We start from the raw sequence: 20,379 nt of genomic DNA on the forward strand, positions 1-20,379 counted from the left end.
CTGGGCTATGACCCAAAGGTCGAGAGAGAAGAGTTCCGGTGGAGACCGGAAGAGGAGGGCACCAGCCGGCAGCTCCGTCAGCAGAGACGGAGGGGCAGATCAGGATTTTGGCAGCCCACGGTTCAGTTAGTAGCTTCTTTATCATCATCAGCACCGCCAGCCGCTTCATATTCCGGCCCCTTTTCTGGTGTATGCTTCGGCTGTAGATAGGTTGGGCATCGGAGGCGTGAGTGTCCTCTCCCCATTCAGCAGCAGAGGCCACCGCAGTTGCCTCCTCCTCATCCTTCTCAGCAGCAGCAGAGAGCTCAGCTTCCACCTGCTACTCCTAGGGCTCCTCCTAAGCAGCAGAGGTAGCCAGGCAGACCTCCTCAGCAATGACAGCAGCAACAGAGACAGCAGCAGCAGAGACAGTAGCAGTCGTAGCACCAACAGAGGGGATATCTGTATGTCTGATCCCTCAGTCTAGTGTGTATAGCAGCCCAGTAGGCACAAACTTAGGACCCTCAGTCTTCCTGGTTGCTTCCCCTACCAGCTCAGGGCCGCTTTTATTCTAAGCAAAAGGCGCAAAGCTAGGACCCGCAATCATCGACCGGTGGAGTTGTCGAGGGTATTCTTCTTATTTCTTCCTGCATTGCTCATGTTTTATTTGATTCTGGTACCTCCCATTCTTTTGTGGATGAGCAGTTTTGCCAATCGACCGGTATTCCATCGGAGTCTGTGTCTGAGGCTTTGACCGTTTCGACTCCCATGGGGAAGTCTATTATGTTGACCCGTTGCTGTCCTTCTTGCCTGGTGTTAGTGGGGGAGATGTTCCTTCCTACCGATCTGTTCGTGACGCCGATGTCAGGTTTTGATGTGATTCTGGGTATGGACTGGCTTGCAGAGTATGGTGTTGTCTTAGACTGTGCTACGAGGACGGTTACGTTTCACATTCCAGGCTTGCTAATGTTCCAATTCATCGTCGAGCCCAAAGAAGAGCCATTATCTAGTTTCTTGGCGTCAGTCATTGAGGATTCTGTGGCAGAGAGTATTGAGCAGCTGCCAGTTGTTTGTGAGTAACTGCATGTGTTGTAGGAGATACCGAGTTTGCCACCGCATCGGCAGGTGGAGTTCCAGATTGATTTGGTGCCTAGTACACCACCTATCTCAAAGGCCCCCTAGCGGATGGCACCGTTGGAGTTGAGGGAACTGCAGGAGTAGTTAGATGAGATCCGGGAGTTAGGTTTCATTTGTCCCAGCAGTTCACCTTGGGGAGACCCGGTATTGTTTGTGAAGAAGAAGGATGGTTTGTTGCGGCTTTGTGTGGACTATCGCGAGCTCAACAGAGTCACCATCAAGAATCGATACCTGCTTCCCTGTATTGATGACTTGTTCGATCAGTTGCAGGGTGCACAGTATTTTTCCAAGATAGACTTGTGTTTTGGTTACCATCAGATTCAGGTCCGAGAGGAGGACATTCCGAAAACATCTTTCTGGACACGTTATGGTCACTTCGAGTTCCTGGTCATGTCGTTTGGACTGACCAACACGCCAGCCTTATTCATGCAGCCGATGAACGAGGTTTTTCAGCCATTCCTCGATCAGTTCGTGGTGGTATTCATTGATGATATTCTTGTATATTCGAGGACCCAAGAGGACCATGCTGAGCACCTGCGAATTGTGCTTGAGACCCTCTATGCCCACCAGCTGTATGCGAAGCTGGAGAAGTGCGAGTTTTGGCAGGAGGAATTGAAGTTCCTCGGTCACGTGGTGATGAGGGAGGGTGTCGCTGTGGACCCCTCGAAGGTTGATGCAGTGTGTTAGAGGGGCCAGCCCACGAACACATCCGAGATTCGCAGCTTCCTTGGTCTAGCAGGATATTACCGACGGTTTATCGAGAGTTTCTCCTGTATTGCAGCACCGCTAACCTGGTTGACATGGAAGGGCGTCGAGTTCTTCTAGAGTGACGCTTGCGAGAAGGCATTTATGGAGTTGAAGTACCGCCTCACATCCGCTCCTGTTCTCACTCTTCCTGATTGGAGTGAGGGTTTCGTTGTTTTCACTAATGCCTCCAAAGTTGGCTTGGGTGTTGTACTAATGCAGCACGGGAAGCCAGTGGCGAATGCCTCACGCCAACTCAAGGTCCATGAACTGAACTACCCCACTCATAATTTTGAGCTCGCAGCAGTCATTTTCACACTAAAGGTGTGGAGGCATTATCTATATGGGGTCAGGTTCGAGCTCTTCACGAATCATAAGAGCTTGAAGTATCTATTTTCGCAGTTCGAGTTGAACCTATGACAAAGACGATGGATGGAGTTGCTAAAAGATTATGATTTTAACCTTCAGTACCACCCGGGCAAGGCAAATGTGATGGCGGACATGCTCAGTCATCAGCCACGAGGCCTGGTGCACAGATGATGGTGCGTGAGTGGCAGATGCTCGAGGATGTATCAGAGTTTGACTTTGAGTTCGGTCTGCAGTCTTCCATTGTTCAGCTTTCAAGCTTATCGATTCAACCCTCTTTGGTGGCTAGGGTGATCGAGGCTCAGCAGACGGACAAGTCACTTCAGGAGTACCGAGCAGAGGCCACATCCGTGGAGCAGTCAGACTGGCAGATTGGTTCCGATGGTGGATTACGCTTTAGAGGCCGATTGTGTGTCCCATACGTGCCAGAGTTGCGTCGTGATTTGATGACCGAGGCACACCGATCGAGACTTACTATCCATCCGAGCTCCACGAAGATGTATCGTGATATGAGGAGGCAGTACTTCTGGCAGGGGATAAAGCGTCAGATTGCGAGTTTTGTGGCTGAGTGTGACACATGCCAGTGTTTCAAGGCCGATCATCAGAGACCCCCTGGTACCTTGTAGCCGTTGAGTGTTCCAGAGTGGAAGTGGGAGCATGTATCGATGGACTTCATCGCAGGATTATCGAGGACTCAGCACGGTCATGATACCATCTGGGTTATCGTTGATCGTCTGATGAAGTCGGCTTATTTCATTCCAGTGTGTGCTTCTTGGTCTATGGACCAGTTGGCGAGGATATTCATTGAGAAGATAGTAAGACTGCACGGTGTCCCAGTTTCGATCGTTTCAGACCGAGATTCCAGATTTACGTCTCAGTTTTGGAGGAGTTTCCCGTAGGCGCTGGGGGTCACTTTGCGTCTCAGTACCGCTTATCATCTGCAGACGGATGGGTAGACCGAAAGGGTCAACTAGATCCTTGAGGATATGCTCAGGGCTTGTGTGATCGACTTTATGGGGAGTTGTGTGAGCATATACGCCTCGCCGAGTTCGCGTACAACAACAGCTATCAGGCGACTATCGGCATGGCTCCTTTTGAGGCACTTTATGGCAGACCGTGTAGATCTCCTAATTGTTGGACTGAGGTTGGAGAGCGTCGTCTCTTAGGTCCCGAGCTTGTGCAGCAGACGTCAGAGGTTATTGATGTTAACAGGCAGAGGATGCGCACAGCTCAGAGCCGGCAGAAGAGTTTTGCTGATCGTCGGCGTCAACCCCTCGAGTTCACAGTCAGGGACATGGTGTATCTCAAGGTCTCGCCTATGAAGGGCGTGGTTCACTTTGGTGTGAAGGGCAAGCTCGCCCCAAGATTCATTGGACCTTTTGAGATTACCGAGCGTGTGGGCGCTGTGGCCTATAGGCTTGCCTTACCTCCTGATTGATTGGCAGCCACTTGAGGTCCATGAGGATGCTTCTTACATTAAGCAACCGAATCGTATTCTTGATCGGAAGGAGCAGGTCCTCAAGACCAAGGCCATTCCCTTGGTGAAAGTGCAATGGGGTCATCATTCAGAGGCCGAGGCGTTTTGGGAAGACGAGGCCGAGATTAGAGAACGTTATCCCCATTTGTTTGATGAATGATGAATATATGATTGTTTATATTGCCTTCCTTATATGATGATTGTTATATGATGGTGGGGTTTTGTCTTTTATTTTGTCTTGTATTGGTCAATTTTGAGGATAAAATTTCTTTGTTGGTGGGGAGGGTTGTGAGACCTGACCCGAGTTCGCATGTGTGCATGTGTGTATGAGTATGCATTTCGTTCATTTTGGTCATGCGGTCCTACTGGTCGAATTTCGACGACCCGCAGCCTTCGAATAGTGTTTGTGGTTACACTTGAGTTCAGTTATATAAACCTGACTTGGGTTGACCCGAGACCTATGCCATTACGTCCACCTCGTCACCGCGATTCCGACGCTGCATCACGTGCATTAATCCTATATGTACATCTCAAGTTATGATCATTGATCGATATGGGCCATTGATTGCATGATTGGTGGACCCCACCATGGGTTACACATTTTTCCATGCCATCATTTCACCCTAGGCCGAGATTTCTAGAAAGGCAATGACCCTAAGCCTTGTTAATATCACCATAGGTCACCATCATTGCCTAGGAGAGAGAGAGCTCATCATTACAAGTCTTAAAAGTCTCTCTCTCTCTTTCCCTCTCATTTCTCTCTCTCTTCTCTTCTTCCCTAGTAACTTCCCTTCCATCTTCCTCTCTTCTCCAGCCCCTTCTCCCTCAAATCCCCTCCCATCTTACCTTTAACAATTCATCTCACCCATTGAAACATGTCCCTTGGAGCATGAAGATTAGATTAATGTAACTTTTGAGTGGGATCCATTAAGGTGGGTGCTCTTCTTGGCTTCATCTCACTTTCTTCTTCTTTCCTTTCTTCCCTTCCTTTTTCTACATGCATGGGAGCATGTAGGGCCCACCAATCCATGGTGGAGACCCTATATGGTTCCTATGATGAAGGCCAAGGGCCTAGATCCTTCACAATCCATTCCATGGTGGGCCATTTTCCATGGACCCACTATGATGATTTTCTCTTAATCCTTGCATCACATGGGCCACTTAGGCCTTTGCATGCATGTAGGGAAGGGATCCCTACTATCCAGCAACTTATTTTGATATATCTTGACTTGCATGTGAGTGTATGATAGAGTGATGGTGTGGATTTGTGTGTGGGTGGCCCATTAGTGGCGGGACCTCCCACCTATGGCCGATCTTGCTCCTTCTCTCCTTCCTTTCCCTCGTCTACTTCTGTATATTTTCTGATGATAGGTGGCCCACCAAAGTAGGTTAGCAACATCCCAGGCCCCAGCAAGATGGGACGTCCAAGCCCACCTTGATTGGACGTCCAGGCCCAATCATGCATGCATGGTCTGGATGGCCTCTAAAATGGATTTTTAAAAGGCTTGAGAGCTCTGATGGGTCTAGAATTTTGTAAACCTATCAAGGTGGACCCCACATGAGGAAACAGGGCTATGGACCCCCTTGATTTATTTGCATGGGCTGAAATATGGACAGCCTATGTTGCTGTCCAGATTTCAAGCCCAGTTGGAGCATGTATTTTGAGTTACTATTAAGACCTATTTACCGGCCTTTTTATCCCAAATTTCTTTAGGGGTTTTGTAGTGTGTGGACCCTACTTTGATGTGGTATGGAGCCCACACCCTACCTCCCATGATTGAGGCCCATGGGTTGGGCCAAATATGGCTAACTGCCCAGAAATCTCTAGACAGTTCAGCAATACAGTATGGAGGAAAACACTATATTCACCTGAATTTTTAGAAGAAGTGGGCCACTCCAGTGGACCCCACTTATTTTTCAGATGTAAGGCCACCTTTTCCCCCAATTTTCCAAGGGTTTGGGTGGGTCCAGGCACACCCCCTGTGGTCCCAAATATAGGGACAGATACAATTCCAGCAACAATCCACCCTGGACAGCTTGTAATTCCGAAATATATTAAAATACTTTTAGTTGTCTAAAAATTTTGAAAATTTACAAGGAGGTATCCCACTCATGGTAGGAACCACCTAAAAAATTCTGGTGCCAATGGATGCCTGTACACACCATGGTGGTGGCTGGACCGGCCCATTACAATATGGTGTCCAGATCAGTCCGATTTTTAGTACAGATTGATTTCTTTAAATAAATTAAAATATTTATATATGTCTAAAAATTTTGAAAGTTTTTAGAGCTATGGTCCACCCATTCTAGGACCCACTTACCAAATTTCAGGGCCAATGGACCCCTGTGCACACTGTGGCGAGGGACGGACTGGCCCACCACGTTGGGACGTCCTAGTCAGTCCGATTTTCTGGATAGTCTGTCTCATTTAAATAAATTAAAATATTTGTAAGTGTCCAAAAATATTAAAATTTTTTGGTAGAATGGGTCACCTATGAAAGTATCACTCTGTAAAATTTCAAAATCAAAAGCCATTTGAGTTGCCCGTGGTACAGCTGGAAGTGGTCTGCTTGGCAGGGATGCCTAGGCTGGGGCATCCAACTTGCTTCGTGGGCCCACCTTGATGTGTTATATATCCCACCACCCATCCATGTAGGGTCCTTAGGGGATTGATCATACTCCCCCCCTTTTTATTCAATTGGGGCCCATTGGGTGGATTTTTAGGCCAGAAATCCCAGGCCCATAAGGCTGCCTACACATGGGACATCCCTGCCTTAGGCTACTTCTGGGCCTGCATTCCAACGGCGTAACCCATTTGATATATGTATTGCATATCATCTCTAATCTGGTGGGGCCCATAGTGATGTGTGTGAGCCATCAAGAATTAATTATACTAAGAAATACTTCTATTGTTGAACTCCAACCAACCCAGAAATTTGGGTGGGCTGAAATTTAGCATTGAGCCCAATAATTGTTGCCTATAGATGTTCTTTGGGGCAATATGACCCACTAGATTTGAGGAGGATTTAAGTTAGTATCTTACCATCTTAATTTTATATTTTTTTTTTGACTTAATTAGTATATGATTAAAGGCCCATCCCAAATGGGATTCTTCTTGGACTAGCCTCTTAGTTAAGTATGGGCCTTATAGCCTTGGTTGGGCTGGAACTTTTGATAGGCCCATTGAACCCTTGGGTCCTATATTTACCATGTCATTGTGATGAGCCTTATAGGCTAAATACTCAAGTAGCTGGGCCCTTGTTTGCCCACTATAATAAATCCATACTTGGGCCGAGATGTGAGGCCCAACTTGTGTTAAAAATTTAAGGATTTCCCATATGTTGGGATAATGGGCTGCCCATTAGGCCCACCACAATGAGCGAACCCATGACCCTTATGGTTGTGCCCTAACCTTGCTTAAGGGCCTACGAGGTTGCCTATATATTGGGCTTAATGTATGACCCACTAGGCCATAGATTAATTGGACCTGGGACTTTTCCTTACATACGTAGTAGACTACCTTTTAGGACCCAGTTGAGGTTGGATGTCCTCCTTGGTAGCCCTAAGGTAGGCCTATAGGGGCCCTTATAGGTGGTTAAAGGCCCACCTTGGGCCTGGCTAGGACCGTTCCTCCTTAGGATCATAATTCTCTTAGCTTGTGGGCCATCCCAAAGTACTGGGCCCCCACTAGAGGATTTCTCTTCTCCTTAGAACACTTGTTTATGTGCCTAGACCTTGTCCCTCTTAGGATGGAAGATTTCAAATTCTAAAGGTAGCACACCTACATGACCCATACGCATCATTTGTGTGAATTAATTGCATTGTATGGTGGTCATAAAGGGACAGAGTTTCTCCCCATGTGCACGTTGAGTGCCTGAAGCTTGTGCATAATATGTATGTGTGACTCATGCATTGGCATCGCATTTTATGATGATACCGCCCTTGCTTCATCAGGGCCTCACCTCCACAGGGATATTCATGAATGGCCGTATGAGTGGACACCAAAAATATTACTTGAGCATACCGGGTGCATAAGATGCCCATGATGAAATTTCCAAAACTTCCATGGTACCAAGGATCTATTCCAACGCCGTGACCGAGTGGAAACTATGAGCTCATGAGGGCCTTATACCGTTAGGCAGCGGCTCCCACTGTCGTGTAGTCGGTTGGATAGGGGTGTGGCTTTACCTGCCTGGTGTGAGGAGGCATTGCTAGGCTGAGTCTGACCAGCTCGTAAATAGGTCTGCTACCTTCAGGCCATGTTAGTGATTGGTTGTCCACAGCCGGGTAGTGAGGTCTCTTACGCTCATTTGACTGTGCGGGGTCTGTAGAGCGGCAGTCATTCAGCAGTGTAATGGACCTCGGTGATTTCCTTAGGATTGGAAACGTACTCGACATATGGTTTGGATATGGGCACTGGCATTACTTGCATCGCATTAGCATTGGCTGTGTAAGCCCTTCATGTATTACCTTGGTATAGCATCTAGTACTCATCACATCGTATTCATGATAAGCCTTGGTAAGGCTAGTGATATTCTTATTGAGCATGTTTCCCTTCTTGCATCACCTACTATTCTTCTGTGTACTATTGTCACACACTTACACTACCCTTTAAGCTTCTATAAGCTTATGCACGATTGATGCATGCAGGAGACTCTAGGTAGACGTTGTACCAGCAGATCATGGAGTAGAGCTGAGCATTTGAGGACTCCAGTATTGCTAATATCTCTCTCTTTCCTTATTACCTTATGTATGTTCTTTTGAGCCCGATGTAAACTTGTAAAAGTTTAAATTCTTAGTGGATTTTGCGGTGTGTGCCTTTGTTATTCTCAGATGCACTTACTGTGATCTTAGTTATGCTCGTATTGAAAATGATTATGTTGTTATGGAAATCCTCCTTGTAGGATCCCAGGATCGGAACCTGTCTCAGTAGCTGAGAATGGGGTACTATAGAGGCCGTTGCGGCCAGAATTGGCCATCGGGTTCCTTAAGAGTCCGATTACTGAGTCTAGGGCATGACAGAAGGGTTTCCTTAAAACATTCATAATCATATATTGGGCCTGCCTGAATGTGATTCACATATCCAACCCAATCATTATGTGTGTCCCACTTGGATGAGGGATATCAGACCAAGTTTCAACCACATCCATGTCTGTATTAACTTATAAATAGATTGGATCTCAAATAAACATCGCGGCGGGCCCTAAGAAGGTTTCAATAGTGAGTGTCACTATCCCACTCTTTTCTATGGTGAGTCCACTTGAACTTTGGATCTACCCCGTTAATCAGATGCACCATTCCATGGTGGGCCACGAGCTTAAAAATAAAGTCAATCCATGACTTGGGTGGGCCACACCACATACTTTACTTAAGAGGGTTACCCTCCCATTAAAACATTCATAATCATTTATTAGGACCACCTAGATGTGGTTCATAGATCCAACCCATTCATTATGTGTGTCCCACTTGATGAGGAGTCAGACCAAGTTCCATACACATCCAAAACTCATGTGAGCCCCACCAAATGCTTTTATATGTTTTAAGGATGTCTTCACATAGTTTTAGACGCTATGGCCCACCTGAGTTTCGTATATGATTGATTTTTGGACTTAAAGGAGACACATCAAATGCATGGTGTTGATGTTCTACACACATCATGGTGGGGCGCACACAGATTAACCTCATGGGAAGTTCTCATGAGGCGACCTTATAGTACCATTTCACTATTTTAGGTAACTCCTTCATGGGTGTTACTCTAACCGTGTAGGGCCCACCTTGATATATTTTATTTATATCGACACCGTCCATATATTTTTCCATCATATTTTAGGATGTGATTTTAAATCATAAGAACTAAATAATCTTAGGTGGACCATACCAATCAAAATAATATGATGAATAACCATTAAAAACCTTTTGAAGGCCACAAAAGTTTTGGATCAATTTGATCTTTGTAGTTTACCTTCATCTAGATCTTCTTTATATTATCAATAAGTTGGATTGCAAATAAACATTACTAAAACCTTACGATGGGCTCTTTATAATTTTTAATGGCGAGGTACTATATTATCATTCTTTCCAGTGGTGTGGTCCACTTAAGACTTAAATCTACACAATTTTTTATACTTGGCCAAAAATTGGGTTGGAGAAATGTATGGGCGGTAAGGATATATAACACATCATCAAAATCTCACTTTTGTTATATAACTTTTCAATTTTTCTTGTCAAAATACAAAATCTAGTTTTCTTTTTTTAAAAATATATTTTTTTACAATTTGACAATTTTTTCACAATTTTTTTTTATTTTTTTAAATTTTCCTTTTCAAAATATCATTTTTTTTCTATCGAAATCTCACTTTTGTTATCTAACTTTTGAATTTTTCTTGTCAAAATACAAAATCTAGTTTTCTTTTTTAAAAAAATATATTTTTTTTTACAATTTGTCAATTTTTTCACAATTTTGTTTAATTTCTTAAATTTTCTTTTTTAAAATATCATTTTTTAATCTCACTTTTGTTATATATAACTTTTCAATTTTTCTTGTCAAAATACAAAATCTATTTTTCTTTTTTAAAAAATATATATTTTTTCAATTTGTTAAAATTTTCACAATTTTGTTTAATTTTTTAAATTTTCTTTTTCAAAATATCATTTTTTTTATTGAAATCTTTTTTTTTTCAAAATTATCAACAGTTTTTTTTTTTCAAAATTTAAAATTTTCTTAAACATTGTAAATTATTTTTCTAAGCTTCTTAACCATTTTTTTTCGAAATTCATAGTTATTTCAAGTAGCTTAATTGAGCATTAGAGACGGTCTTTAACAGTCTCTAATAGAGACAGTCTTTGACAGGGCTGTAAGATAGCTAAGGACCGTCTTTAATAGAGACGGTCTTTGACAGTCTCAGATTGCAAGTAAAAGACGGCCAACGACCGTCTCTAATGTAAACGGCTAATGACTATCTCAGATGACTGCATATAAGACGGTCAAGGACCGTCTCTAATATGGACGGCCAATGACCGTCTCAGATGACCCATATAAGACATCAACGACCGTCTTAAATGATTTGTGGACGTTCAAATTTTTAAGACAAAATTAAGGACGGTCAGGGGCCGTCTAAAATTTTAGAGACGATTTACGGCCGTCTCTAAAGCGTCTTTAAACCAAGCAATTTTAGAGACGGTCCAGAACCGTCTCTAAATCCGTCCTTTTTTTCCATTTTTCACGCGGTGATAAAACTTGAAACAAGTTGTAAAATCAAGTTAAAGGAAAATTAATGAACTCAAATCTATAAAAAATTTTAAAATGAAGCACTAACCGAAGAGGAATCGAAGATGGGTTTGACCGGTCATGGTAGGGCTTGTTGCAGAAGAAGAACAAAGTAAAGAAAAAGATGTTTTCCCCAAATAAAAGGCAAAATTTGAGATCCACGACTGGTCGTGTACATACTCGACAGGTCGAGCCACGACTAGTCGAGTGTGTACTCGACTGGTCGTGCACCACTGAAAACTTACAATTTTGCATCTATTTGAATTTTTAAATTATTAAAATAATAAATATATATACATTATGATACAAATAGGCACAAATCATCAGTTCATTTTGCACATACCAAGATTAAATTTTAATTTTGCAAACCTATTTTTGTCGAGCAGTTTTGTAAATATGTCTGCAAGTTGATTCTCAGTTTGAATATATTCCAATGAAATTATCTTATTTTCCACCAATTCACAAATATATTGATATCTAATGTCAATATGCTTGGTTCGTGAATGCTGAATTGGATTTTTAGAAATATTAATTGTGCTTGAATTGTCACAATATAAAATCATAGATTCTTGCGCAATTATGTAATCGCTTAGCATTCTCTTCATCCACACAAGCTGAGTGCATGCATTACCAGCAGCAATATATTTAAACTCAGTTGTGGAGAGCGATACAGAACTTTGTGTCTTACTTAGCCAAGAAACCAAACAGTTCCCGACATAGAAACAACCATCGCTAGTTGATTTACGATCATCAATATTACCAGCCCAATCAGCATCCATGTAACCAGCTAATTGCACACTAGTATCATGTGGATACCAGAGACCAAGATTAGCTAAACTAGCGGCATATCGTAAAATGCGCTTAACAGCAATCAGGTGGGACTCTTTAGGATCTGGTTAATATCTAGCACAAATTCCTATGCTAAAAGCAATATCAGGTTGGTTCGCAGTTAAATAAACTACCTATCATACTGCGATATAACTTTGGATCCACACTCTTACCTGTTGAATCCTTAGAGAGTTTTATAGTAGTACTCATTGGAGTATCAAAATTTTTCCCACTCTCAAATTCGAACTTTTTAACTAAGTTCATATCATATTTAGTTTGAGAGATAAAGAATCCATCAGGGAGCCGTTTGACTTACAACCCTATGAAATAGGTTAGTTCTCCAACCATGCTCATTTCAAATTTAAATTTCATAAGATCTGCAAACTCAACAGTCATGTTAGCACAGGTTGATCCATAGATAATGTCATCAACATAGATTTGTACTATTAGTATATGATCATTATGTTTCTTAACAAATAATATTTTATCTACACTCCCCATAACAAAGTAATGACTTAACAAGAATTTAGTCAATTTCTCGTACCATGCCCTAGGAGCTTGTTTCAAACCATAGTGTCTTTTTCAGGTGATAGACATGATTAGCATGCTTAGGGTCTTCAAAACCCTTTGGTTGTTCAACATACACTTCTTCATACAAATCGTCATTTAAGAACGCACTCTTTACATCCATTTGATATATTTTAAATTTTTTAAAGCACGCAATGGATATAAATAGTCTGATTGATTCAAGATGAGCTACTAGGACAAAGGTCTCATCATAATCAATGCCTTCAATTTGAGTGTACCCTTGTACAACCAGCTTAGCCTTATTTCTAATAATATTACCAAGTTCATCAGACTTATTTTTAAAAATCCATTATGTTCTGATAATGTGTTTATGTTTTGGTCTTGGAACTAAGTACCAAACATCATTCTAACAAACTGATTGAGCTCTTCTTGCATTGTTACAATCCAGTTTTCATCAGTAAGGGCTTCTTTTATGTTAGCCGGTTCTATCTGAGATGTAAAGCACACGTAGTTGCACATATCTTGTAGTTGTTTACAAGTGCGCACACCAGTGAGAGGGTTTCCAAGGATTTGATCAGATGGATGGTCTTTAACTGTCCGCAGTTCAGTGTTATCTTGACAAGATGAAGAGTCTGGTTTATCAAATAAAAGGACTCCATCATCTTCTGAACTTGAGACAGGTGTATTCAAGTGATCATCTATAACCACATTAATGGACTCTTGAATTATACCAATCTTCTTGTTAAGAACCCGATACGCTCGACTATTCAGAGAATACCCTAAAAATATCCCTTCATCACTTTTGGTGTCAAATTTATCTAGATTTTCTCAGTCACGCAAGATGTGGCACTTGCTGACGAAAACTAGAAAGTATTTGACAGTAAGCTTCTTATTAAACCACATTTCATAAGTCATTTTACTATTTGATTTTCTAGTATAAACGTGATTAATTATATAACAAGCAATATTTACGGCTTCAGCCCAAAGATTTTTAGGAAGTTTCATACTATTTAGCATTACATTTGCCGTTTCTTAAAGCACTCTATTTTTTCTTTCCACTACCCCATTTTGTTGTGGTGTTTTGGGCACAAAATGTTCATGCAATATTCCCTGGTCACTGCAAAATTTTTCAAAACTACTACTTTCAAACACAGAACCATGATCACTACAGATCTTAGTGACTTGTGATTCTTTTTCAATTTGGATACATTTAAGTACCCATTTTACTTCGTCAAGAGTTTCTGATTTCTCTCTTAAGAAGACTACCTAAGTATACCTGGTAAAGTCATCTACAATGACCAGAATATACTTGTTGACACCTCGACTCTCTATTCTAGTTAGTCCAATGAGATCCATGTGGAAAAGTTCGAGTGGTTTAAATGTGGCATTGGAGTACACCTTTTTGTGAGCACTCCTGGTTTATTTACCAATCTGGCACTCGCCACATATTTTATCCACTTTCTTTACTTTGGGTAGACCTCTTACCAATTCACTTTTGATCAATCTATACAAGTTGCGGTAGTGTACATGTCCTAGGCACTTATGTCATAATTTGGTCTCATTGGTTTGGACCATATAACATGATAACATAGATGAGCTTGAATCACTGACTATGTAGCAGTTCTCAGAAGTTTTGTGACCAGTTAATATTACAAAACCATTCTTATTTAAAATTTCATACCCTTGGTTGGTAAATTTTACACTATGATTATTATCACATATTTGAGAGATGCTTAATAAATTATGTTTTAAACCTTCTACATATAAAATATTCTCAAATAGAGGCAGGTTAAAGAGTTGAGCCGTACCTTGGCCAACAATTCTACAGTTGCTACCATCACCGAATGTGACTGAACCATCAGTCATGTGTTTAAGACTGGTGAATAGACCTTCATCACTTGTCATATGTCTGGAGCAACCACTATCTAGGTACTACTTTAAATGGCTCGAAGCCTTGAAAGCAGTGTGGGCAACCAAACAAGTAAACTTAGAGACCCATTTCATTACAGTTTTGGGTTTAGGAGCATAGTTGGTCTTCTTATATTTATAGTTGTTATAAGTCCTACCCACTGAGTTAGATTTTAAGAGCTCCTTAACCAAGTCTACAATTTTATTAGCTAAAGGATAACCAAGTCCACAATTGTCTATCAGCTAAAGGATAACCAAGTCTACAATCTTTTTATAGTTGATATGGTTGCTTTTAGGTTTTAAAGTCTGAAAAGTTTTAGTATTTTCAAAATTATTTTGATTCAGACTTTTTCCTTTTGAGTTATGTAATGACCTTGGAAATTTTTGTGCTAATCTTTCCTTAGTAGCTGTTTTTGGAGTAATTAGCGCTATACTCGATTGCTTGTGAAATCTGCATCAATCACTTTAAATTGTATCTGCATGGCTCAAAACTTGAAGATTAGTTAGCGCTAAGTTACTCTGAAACCTGGGATCCATCGCTAAATCCAGTTGTTCTGGAGAATTTTTAGAAGTTTTGGATCGGACCTAGACCCCGCGTCGAAAGTCCGATAGCGATGATCTTAGGTTGTTGCAGTCACTGTGTTGGGCTTGACCATCACCTCGAAAATCAAGTCCATGTGATGTTCTGGGTCGATTTGATTGATTCTGGAGTGAAGAGTGTGGGAATGGTTGGAAATTTAATAAGCTTTTATGAAATCTGAGTCGTGTCGCTTGCGCGATAATTTTAAGCTATCTGACCGTTGGATTCTGACCTAATTTCACCCTATGATCAGGGAAGGTGGCCCAAGCATGTCCTTGTGCTTGTTGACCTGATCGAGATTCTGTGACCGTTGAATTGAGTGTGGTCCGCCACGGCTGATCTGAAGAGTTGGTCGGTACGAAAACTCAGCTTGACCTAGATCCATGGTCAGTGAGCTTAAGTCCAACCTTTCGTGGTTATAGGTCCACCAGAAGTGCTTCATTGGATCGTAAGAGGCAGGTTTTGGTTATACCCTAAGTATACCTTGGCCCTGAGGTTATTTTCATCAATTTTAGGCCTATTTATAGTCCTTAAACCCTAGCTCTCTTTTCCATACGAATTTTCACTAACCCTAGCTTGGAAAGAGAGTGGAAAAGAGAGAGAAAGTGAGAGAGAAGTTGGTGAATCATGTTGGATTCTTTCCTGTTCTTCTTCATCCTTGAACCTTCACTTTGAATCGTTATTCCGGTGATTCTGAGTTCATCTTTGGGTAAGTTAACCTAACCCTAACCTGTGTTAGAGCTTAGATTAGTCTTGGTATTGTTGTATCTCATTTCTATTCTTGCTTTAGGGTATTCTATCGCCATTGACGAAGACAACTCGTCTGAAATCAGTTCGGTGTTCTTTTCTGGCTTAAGGTGCGGACTTTAAGTGTATAGGTTATAGTTTTCAAGGCTTTCAATGCCAGTTAATGATTTATTCTTGTTATGGATGAGATTTTACATGCCAAATGTTGTGTTTACTTTGCGTTCCTGATATGCATGTGTTATATTGAAATTTGCGTATTCTATGTGTATGTATAAAGTACCGTATGCGTATGAAATATGAACATGTGATTGCCATGATTATTTGTCGTGTACTTATGCTAATGGTATGTCCGACAACTTCTTGACAAAAGGAATTGTCCAAATGTGTGTATTTCAACATACGTCATATATGTTGTACTCTGTATTCTAAGTGTTTGTAGAAATGTCTGAATGATTTAAAGTGTGATTTTTCAACCTAGTATGGGCGTTGAGAAGTGATTCTCAACTCTCCCACTAGTGTGTATGATTTCCTTCTTGCAAGTTACATTCCTTGTTGTTTAAAGTTCAAGCATTACTTATGCTTACATTTGTGTTAAGTTGATATTCTTCAAGTGCTTATGTACCATGATTTGAGTTGTTGTTCCTTTACTGTTCTACATTCAATGCGATTATCTGTTGTAGTGTAATGTGAGTGGGACTATGCATTAGTCCAGGAAATCGGTAATCGACCTTAAGATCGTGGCTGAGGTTGCTTTCGCCACGTAGGACGTATTAGACGAACCCGAGTTGTATTAGAGTTAGCGGCAGTGGTTTGGTCACGCGGACTGTTTGCGCACTCTATGTCGTTCAACCCAACGTGCGCTCATTCTAGTCGAGTTCGTCAAGTAACCCGATTGTCTGATGTATGTTCACCATGTATGGACGCTACTGCTTGAATCTAGGGTACCGAACTTACCAATGAAATTCTATTAACCATGGTACCTTGATCTGCTAAGACTCATGAGCCGGACATGGTGGTATGGGACACCGTGGTCGAGCTGTCAGCCTATGCTGGGGTGACGAGCCTCCCCGTAGTGACCAGTGAGCAACTAAACTCGTGAGTTAATTATGGTGGTATGGGACACTATATTCGTGCTGTCGGCCTACATTGATTGGTGACGAGCCCTTTGTAGTGACCTTGAGCATGCCTGGATACCGCATTGAGGTGACGAGCCTTGGTGTAGTAACGAAGGTATGATAGGCGTGCATTGATTGGTGACGAGCCCTTTGCTACGACCTCAAACCATATGATCGTATGAGATATCTAGGACTGACGACCCTAGAATGGATCCCTGTTTGGATGGTGATATGAGGAAGGTATCTTAGCTTCCCAATCCTGCTGTATGAAAAGGACTAATAACAACTTGGTAATCATATACATGCATCGCATTTGCATGTGCTTTGTAGATGTGGCGCACTCTGAGGTGGTGTCATGCGTAACGTAAGATGAAGACGCTGAGGTGTACGAGTGAGGGCACGCATCATTCTTCATACAATCTTGCATTAATAAGAGTACTTAGGACTTGTTTAATTGTTCTGCTTTATCATTACTGTTTGATTAAACTGATAACCTGTTAACCAGTGCCTTATTGTTCCACTGAGTTGATCACTCACTCCCACGTTCTGGGGCGGTGTTAAACACCCACCAGACTCTATCTTAGGTTCTGATGTTGCATATGTTGATGCGACTTCTGAGGCAGAGCGGAAGATGGATGATGATGAGGCTGCTTTCTCTTATATGCAGTTTTCAGACGGGTTCTAGCGAGCCCTGTTCTGATGCGCGGGATGCTGGGATTCTTTTGGAAAATTAAATGATGTAATCTTGATACTTGTAATTTTAATAGTAACACTTTCATTACGACCTGGTATGTATATATACTTCAAGGATTTGTACTTGTACACATATATTTCTATAAGTCTTTCGCTTGCTTTCTTCACTTATCCCTGAATTATATCTGTGTTTTGGCTTAATCTATTCCATGTTTTATGCACTAATACAGATAACATACATCCATCATTAAATATGTTGCATAAGTGATGTTTTGGAACTCGGGAGCTGAGTTATGCTCGACCCCCGAATTTTAGGGCGTTACAAGTTAGAAGACTCCTCTTTAACAAATTTAGCTGGATTATTCTTATATTTGGGAGGAATACTTTTATCATAGCCTGATCCAAATCGATCGTTACATTTTCTGGATCTGGATAAAAGTTTTTCTAATTTAGGATCACCTTGGGCATACCTCCATGTGTCCTTCAAACTCTAAAGCGAAGAGACTTCTAGTTTTAGTTTTTCATTTTCAGATTTTAAGTTTTCAACTTGGGACGTTTTGAAATCTAAGTCACACTTAGTTTTTTCAAAGTAATCTGAAAAGTGTGATTTTTCTAAGACTAGATTATCAAAATTCTCTTTTAGTTGTAAAAGGTTTTTTTTCTAAAGTTTTAACTTTACAGCTATTTTGCAACTTTCCCTGTATAGGGCATCATAAGCATCTTGAAGGTCTTCTTCATTTTCATGGTCACTACCCAAATTTTCTTTACTAGTTGAATCATCATTATCTGAGAAAGTGAACTTGACTAAAGTCATTAGGGCTTTAACATCATTAGCCGACCCGGTTTCAGAATCTTCTGACTTAGAAGAGACTTCAGAGCAGGAAGATTCATCCCATGTAACCAACATACCTTTCTTTTTAGACTTGTCCTTATTAGGACATTTGTTTGCTAGATGCCCATATTCATGGCAGTTGTAGCATTAACTGTCTTTTAGAGATTTCTAATTTTTAGATCTAGATCGTTTCTTTTCAATAGGTTTTTACAAATCAACCCTCTTTTTACTCTTGAAAATCTTGTAAAACTTTTTGGCTAAAAGAGTCATATCATCTTCAGAATTTTCTAAATCAGAATTATTACATGAGAAATAATTTTAGAAGACTTAAGGGTGATTGACTTACCTTTGGGGGCCTTAAAATTTAACTCATAGGTTTGAAGGGACCCAACTAACTCTTCTACCCTCATATTATCTATATCACGAAGTTCTTGGATTGCGGTCAGTTTTGAATTGAACCGATTAGGTAACAAGCGCAGTATCTTTGCACAGACTTTACTTTCTGGGATCCTATCACCAAGACCCCATATAGAGTTGATAATGTCATTCAATCTTATATAGAAGTCTATAAAAGTTTCACTTTCTTCCATACGTATTTTCTCAAATTTGGTTATGAGGATTTGAACTTTAGATTTCTTGACAATTGTTGTACCCTCGTGTGTCATTTTCAAAATATCCCAGGCTTGCTTTGCAGTATCATAGGATATAATTCTCTTAAATTCATCTAGTGATAGTGCATAAGTAATAGCATTTAAAGCCTTTGCATTGGCACTACTCTCACTTTTCTAAAGAGTGGTCCAAGAAAAATAAGGTGAAACTTTTACAGTTTTAGATCTATCAGTACCAATCACTTCAGTGGTAGGAGGAGTTCAATTGGTCACTATGGCTTTCCACATCCTCTCATCCATAGACTTTAAAAAGATCCTCATTCTGTCTTTCCAATAGGTATAATTGGAGTCATCAAATGGTGTAGGCCTAGTGATTGAGAGGCTATCAAAATTTGACATCTTAAAAAGCTCAGATCGATTAGCTTAGAAATTTAATCCAAATAACAAAAATAAAACAAGCTATTAGGCTCTGATACCACTTGAAAAGGCCGATCTAAATGTCCTAGAAGGGGGGTGAATACGACAATGCCAAATTTAACAATAAAGCACAGAAATAAAGACTTAATAAGCAGTTGATAGTACAATAGAAAGCAACCTCTAAAATCAAGTATTAAGAGGTTGATACAAACTTGGTTCTAAGGACAACCTGACACCAAAAACATATGGTTTATGGCAAGACAACCTTACTAGAACGTGGGTGAGTATCAGAAACTCAAACTCAAATGGAGTTGAAAGAAATAAGAACTAATTTATTTCAACATTCACCACACAATGCTTGAAAAACAAAGATTACAACATTCACATCCACAAATACATCCCATGATCTTAAACCATAAAATGACAAAGAAATAAATCAAACTCCACCAAACACCAGAGAATTATAGTGGTTCGTGTGTGTACACCAATGGTCTGAAAATAGCCACACAGCTACTCCACTCCTAATATCCACTCCCTCGAGATATTAACATTCACTAAAGGTTTTATGAGGTTCACATAAAACCTTCACAATTGTATTTTAAGTGGGCTCACACAATCACAACCCCACACTCCGAGATTTTCTAGCTGATCTTAGAAAAAATCAAATGATATTTTCTGGCTTATCCCATAAACCAATTAAAATGGAATTGTAGAAAAGGAAACACTTATCTGTATGAAGATTCTAAAGTAGCCCAGTAGAACCAACTTGATGACGAAGTAGAAGTTCAACGTTCAGTCCCACAAGTGTATAGGGTTCTAAGTCTAGATGATTTTTAATTTAAATCAACAAAAGCTAGCTTGATTTGATTTAGATCTCAAGAAAGGGTAAATCAAATGTCCCTATTCAAAATTAGATAGGAATAGAGATCTAAAATCAAATAACAAGAGCTACTTATAAAGAATCTAAAATATGCACAAAATAGCTTAGAATGAACACAAAATTATCTCAGAGCGATTGCTTAAGAATAATTAGAATTGAATAGAAAACTCTAAAATTAGAGTGCAATTTATAGGTAAAAAATCTGTAGGTTCGCTTCGACTGGCCTTAGGTCCAATAGATTTTTAAAAATTCTGTCGCGATAAAATTTAGCAA

General features: G+C 40.6%; 1 pseudogene; it reads left to right on the forward strand.

Annotated features, from left to right (window-relative positions):
- Window positions 1–374: 374 nt before the first annotated feature.
- LOC131219992 (uncharacterized) overlaps window positions 375–20,379 on the forward strand; it is a 33,054-nt pseudogene continuing 13,049 nt past the window's right edge.

This window comes from Magnolia sinica, chromosome 12 (assembly GCF_029962835.1).
Source record: "Magnolia sinica isolate HGM2019 chromosome 12, MsV1, whole genome shotgun sequence".
Classification (NCBI taxonomy): domain Eukaryota; kingdom Viridiplantae; phylum Streptophyta; class Magnoliopsida; order Magnoliales; family Magnoliaceae; genus Magnolia; species Magnolia sinica.